Below are 6,514 nucleotides of genomic sequence, written 5' to 3'. Positions count from 1 at the left end.
TGCATAAAGGAAAGTTCATTCATTTCCTGCTGGGTTTCTCCTCCCTCTTCCTCCTCCTTCATCTCTTCATTCTTCTTATGTCAGATAGATAAGACTTGAATACATTTTTCAAGAACTCATATCCTTTCCTTTAAAAAAATAAATAATTGGGAAGACTTAAGAGGTCATTGAGTCTCACTCTGTGGTTTTGTAAATGGGAAAACAGGCCCAGAGCGTTGAATGAACTTATCCCAAATCACAGAGAAGGAGGTAAATCTGAAATTAGAACTCATCTTTGCGGACTCCCAATGGACTGGATCCTCACAGTGTCCTAGCACAGCCCAATCTTGCAGAACCCCTTAATTTAGCAAGCTGTGGTGGGAGTAGGATTGGGAGCATCAAGGAGGGGACACAGGGACGATTTGAAAATACACCACTAATTAATTTTGTGTGAAGAGGATCCAATGCTTTTAAAAACATGTCCCTGGGTCAGAGATAGCACTGTTGCCCTTGACTGCTCAGAAGATGAAAAGCAGAAGTTTATATTGGCACAGTCATCTTCAGTCCACAAAAGAAGGAAAAATGTCTTCTTTTTTTTTGGTGTGCAAAGTCTATACAGATTGTCAATTTCATTGTGTTTTCCTAGGAATTTGAGACAGTGAGAATAGATTGGCCTTTACTCACACATTATTTCTCAGTTTATTTTGCTGATAAATATATTATCATGTTCAGGCTAATTAACCTCTGACCTCCAGAATCCTGCCTTCACTAGACACAAGCAAGGTCAAAGGTTATTTTGTTCAATGAAAAATTAAGCTGGTTGTTATTCCATCAACTCAGCTGCTTCAAAATGTGGTCTTTTATTCCCTTTCCTATATCTATTTTTAGAGGTTTTCTTTTTAAAATCAAAACTCATCAGATTTTTATAAAGACAGGCAATTTTAATTATTTGTGAATTATAGCATTCTTTGATAATAAATTTTAACACAGATTAAGCCTTTGGGTTTAAAAATAGCATTTCTTAGAAACTTTATTGCATTTAAAACACAGGATATTTTGGACCTTAAAAAGCATTAAAAATAATTAGTATTAAATGTGAAGGCTTAGATTTTATTTCCTAATTACCTTGATTTTAGTCTAAATCAAGTAGCAATTCAGTGCCTTACAGTGGACTGAATTATGTCTCTCCCCCAAATTCACATGTTGAAATCCTAATCCCCACTGCCTTAGATGAGACTTGGAAATTGGGTCTTTAAAGTAGTAATTAAGTTAAATTAAGTTAAAATGAGGTCCAATATGACTGGTGGGGTGCTCTTCCAAGAAGAGGAGAATAGGACACAGCCACACACAGAGGAGGATGCAGCAAGAAGTGGCCATTTTACAAGCCAAGGAGAGAGGTCTCATCGGAAACTGGCCTTGCCAACTCCTTGATCTTCTAGCCTGCAGGACTAGGAGAGAATATATTTCTTTGTTTAAGCTGTCCAGTTTGTGGCACTTTGTCTACTCTAGCAAACTGGCACAAAAGGCCCTTCTTGCTCTCCCAGGAAGAGTAGGACATGCAGCTTCTCACTCACCTGGTAGGACTGTAAGAGGACCCAGTGTGATAATGTGTGTGACTTGAAAGCTATACATCACTGTTTAGCTTTGTGACCCTGGGCAAGTCTCTGTTGTCTCTGGGAATCAGTCTCCTGTCCTGGAGAATCCCTTGATACCCTCTGACAGTGGCCCCCAGCTGCTCTTAGTGCATCCCCTCTCTGGGGTCCAAGGAAACTAGACAAAAATAGATTTTTCAGGCTCACTTGCAGTACTGCTGAACCAAAATCTCTCTAAGTGGTGCACAGAAATTTTTATTTTTAACAAACTTTTCAGCAGATTCCAATGGGAAGCCAATTTTGGGAACCACTAGATTAGATAATCTCTAAGCTTTCTGCTTGATCTAGCAAAAGGTTTTGATCCCCATCCTTCAACAAGGAGGCTGGAGCTTGGAAGAAAATGGCAATAGAATCTTGTCATCTCCATCACACACTGATGTTGGCTCCATTTTTTTTTTTTTTTTTTTTTTTTTGCCTGCACGAGCCCTTGCCTGTCTTTGGAAGTTTTAAAGCTTCCCAGGACAGACTGGGTTGTGAGGGGAGCTAGTGGCAGGCTGTTGATGGTGCACAGCATGGGCTTGGCTTGGGGGTTAGGTACAGATCAGGACCAAATGTGATGAAGGAAGGAAGGCACTGTGAGGCCCAGGGCCGTGGTGGCACTTAGCCTGATGGACTGAATTCTGTTCCCACCTTTGTAATGTTCTAGTTATGCGGCCTTGGCCAGGATAGGCTGAGCTTCTGTTTATGTACTTGCAAAATTCATTTATTTTTCTGCTCTGCTTATTGGGATGATCAACTGAGATGATGATTATAAAAATGTCTTGAAAAAATAGAAATCCTTTATACTAGTTTCTGGTTCTATAGTTAGTAAATAGAAATCCTTTATACTAGTTTCTGGTTCTATAGTTAGTAATGTACCAGGGCTAGACAGGGCTGAAGTCAGGAGTTGGCTGAGGCAAACACAGGTCTTTGGAAAGCTAGAAACATGAACTGGTTAATTGTAACCACATTTTCTGATATATATTTCATTAAACTATGCAGCTTTGGTTAATGCCCAGCCAAGACTTGTGATAAAACAAAATGACTTGGAATCTGACACAGGGAAAATGGGTTACTATTTCAGATACTGGTTTGAAGGCTCCAGGCCATAACTGTGGCAGAGTTAGAATGTCCATCCAGATCTTCTGACACTGTAATTCGAGGCTCCTTCCCACATCACGTGGCCTGTCTTTAAGGGTAAACATTTTGCCACTGGCAGGGGTCCCCCTCCCCAGTCATACCCTCAGAAGGGCAAGTTCCAAAGAGAACTTCACAAGAGCCACCACTCGTATTAGATCCTTTGAACACCCACTGCCTGACGTGTGGAACACCCATCCTGGTTTCTCTGCATACCTCAGGCATGTGTGGATTTGCACATCTGATTTTCATAATGCTTCTCAGCCTCACAGTATTTACAGATGCTAACTGGTGAAGCCTCAGAGCTCTTCAGTGAGGCTGGCGATTCTAATTTCAATTTTATGAAAAGGGCAGTTGAGAAATGATGGGACTTCCTCCAAGCTTCTGTTAAAAGGGAGACCCAATTCTGGAATAATGATTATGTGAGCTCTGACTACGCCAGCTCATCACCCTCTGGCATATCATCTAATCCCTTCGTCACCTCTCAGGTGCCTTTGGATTGGTTGGAGAGATCAGTCAAAGTAGTCGGCTTATGCATTTTATATTATTTTTTCTTTCTGTGTGTATGTGTGTGTGTGTACATGTGTGTATGTAGATATACAGGGTGGGGCAAATAGGTTTACAGTTGTGAGCATTCGAAACACAGAGTTTATTCTTGTATTATTATTTACTAATTATTGTATTATTTTCTTTTTTTTTAGAAAGACTTAAATGATTTCTCCAGAGTATTTTTCTTTCTTTCTTTATTGATTAAGGTAGTACCAGTACATATGTGTCCTTATCCCCCCATTGCCCCCTCACCTCCCCATGCTACGCCCCCTCCGGCCCTCCCTGCCCCCCACCCCGCTCATGCCCTCACCCCCCTGGTGTCTGTGTCCATTGGTTAGGCCAATGGTCGGCAAACTCATTAGTCACAGAGCCAAATATCAACAGTACAACGATTGAAATTTCTTTTGAGAGCCGAAAACCGACTTCTGCGCTTGGGCCACGAAGTTTCAATCGCACTGTTTGTGCGCGCCCGCACATGGTATTTTGTGGAAGAGCCACACTCAAGGGGCCAAAGAGCCGCATGTGGCTCACGAGCCGCAGTTTGCTGACCACTGGGTTAGGCTTATATGCATGCATACAAGTCCTTTGGTTGATCTCTCTCCCTTCCCCTACCTTCCCTCTGAGGTTTGACCATCTGATTGATGCTTCTCTGTCTCTGGATCTGTTTTTGTTCCTCAGTTTATGTTGTTCATTATATTCCACAAATGAATGAGATCATGTGATATTTATCTTTCTCCGACTGACTTCTTTCATTTAGCATAATGCTCTCCAGTTTCATCCATGTTGTTGCAAATGGTAAGAATTTCTTCTTTTACTATAGCGGCGTAATATTCCATTGTGTAGATGTACCACAGTTTTTTAATCCACTCATTTGCTGATGGGCACTTAGGCTGTGTCCAAATCTTAGCTATTGTAAAATGTGCTGCTATGAACATAGGAGTGCATATATCCTTTATGATCAGTGTTTCTAATTGTATTATTTTCTATACAGACAACTGTAAACTTACTTTGCCCCACCCAATATATACACACATACATACATCATACATATATAAATAAAATTTTTTCCCGATTTTCCCCCGAAAAAAAACATATTTCCCCCCGATTATCCCAGTGACATCTTTGGGTGATTATTTTTAAACCAGCATTTAATCGAGGTTAACATTACTTTTGGTTTTTATGTCTCTTTATTCCTGGTTAATCTAAAATAGACCCACCTGGCCAGGTGGCTCAGTTGGTTGAGCATTGTCCCTTGTGCCAAAAAGGTTTTGAGTTCAATGCCTAGTCAGGGCATGGGGTTGGGAGGCAACTGATCAATGTGAACATCAATGCTTCTCTCTCTCTCACTCTCTCTTTCTCTTTCTCTCTCTCTAAAATCAATAAAAATATCCTTGGGTGAGGATTAAGAAAAATTTTAAAGAAAAAAATTGCTCTTTTTTTCATGACATGACATTTTTAGGAATCCAGTTCAATTATTTTATAGAATACACTAGAGGCCTGGTGCACGAAATTCGTGCACGGGGGTGTGTGTCCCTCAGCCCAGCCTGCACCCTCTCCAATCTGGGACCTCCTCGAGGGACAGTCAGACATCCCTCTCACAATCCTGGACTGCTGGCTCCCAACTGCTCGCCTGCCTGCCTTCCTAATTGCCCCTAATCGCTTCTGCCTGCCAGCCTGATCACCCCCTAACCACTCCCCTGCCAGCCTGATTGATGCCTAACTGCTCCCCTGCCAGCCTGTTTGCCCCTAACTACCCTCCCCTGCAGGCCTGGTCATCTCTAACTGCCCTCCCCTGCAGGCCTGGTCCCCCCCCCCCAACTACTCTCCCCTGCAGGCCTGGGTCTCCACCAACTGCCCTTCCCTGCAGGCCTGGTCACCCCCAACTTCCCTCCTCTGCCGGCCTGGTCACCCCTAACTGCCCTCCCTTGCAGGCCTGGTCCTTCCCAACTGCCCTCCCCTGCTGGCCTGATCGCCCACAACTGCCCTCCCTTGAAGGCCTGGTCTCTCCCAACTGCCCTCCCCTGCTGGCCATCTTGTGGCAGCCATCTTGTGTCCACATGGGGGCAGCCATCTTGTGTGTTGGAGTGATGGTCAATTTGCATATTACTCTTTTATTAGATAGGATTTTAGATTTGTCTATCTTTTCATGGTGTTTTAGACCTGTTCCTCTATTCCCTGCACTTCCTGTAAAATGGGAATTAGGACCAAGGCTTGATTGGATTCGGGTTAAACATTTTTGCAAGAATAAATCATGGTGCTCATTTGGTGATGCTGTGCTCATTTTGCACCATACCAAGAGACACACAGTAGCAGGTTGTCCCCTAGTATTGATGTTGTGCATGATCACTTGGTTAAAGTGGTGCCTGAGATATCTTGCAATTGTGAGGTACATTGCCACCCTTGCAATCTGAGGGGTGATACTTTGGCATCCTGTGCATCTCCTGCTCCCAACAACATTTTACCAAATGGCTTTAACATCTTTTGATGAGTCTTGCCAGACTCACTGATTACTTTGGATGTTGCAGAGTGGTGATTTTCTAAATATGTTTCTTCATTATTATCTGGCCTTCCATAAAGAAGAGCTTCCCTCTGAGGCCACCCTACCCCCTCTTCTCTCTCTTTCTTCAGGGATCACTGTGGACACATGCATTTTATTTATTTAACTAGTGGCCCGGTGCATGAAATTCATGCATGGGGCGGGGGGTTGTTCCTCAGCCCGGCCTGCACCCTCTCCAATCTGGGACCCCCTCTAAGGATGTCCTACTGCCGGTTTACAGGGATCAGGCCTAAACCAGCAGTCAGACATCCTTCTCACAATCCGGGACTGCTGGCTCCAGCTGCTCACCTGCCTGCCTGATTGACCCTAACCACTCTGCCTGCCGGCCTGCTTGCCCCCAACTGCCCCCCCTGCTGGTCTGCTCACCCCCACCTCCCCTCCCCACTGGCCTGCTCACCCCCAACTGCCCCCCTGCTGGCCTGCTCACTCCAAACTGCCCCCTCCGCTGTCCTGATCACTTCCAACTGACCCCCACTGACGGCCTGCTCACCCCCAACTGGCTCCCCTGCTGGTCTGCTTACCCCCAATGGCCCCTGATCACCATCCTGGCCTGATCACCCCCCGGTGACCCAAGGTCCCAGCCCCTCCTTTCTTCTTCTTCTTTTTTTTTTTTTTCAGCACCTCCTTGAGCGGAGGCCAGGGCCAGCTGGAAGCAAATATC

This window comes from Cnephaeus nilssonii, assembly GCF_951640355.1.
Source record: "Cnephaeus nilssonii genome assembly, chromosome: 8".
NCBI lineage: Eukaryota > Metazoa > Chordata > Mammalia > Chiroptera > Vespertilionidae > Cnephaeus > Cnephaeus nilssonii.
This window is presented reverse-complemented; position numbering follows the sequence as displayed.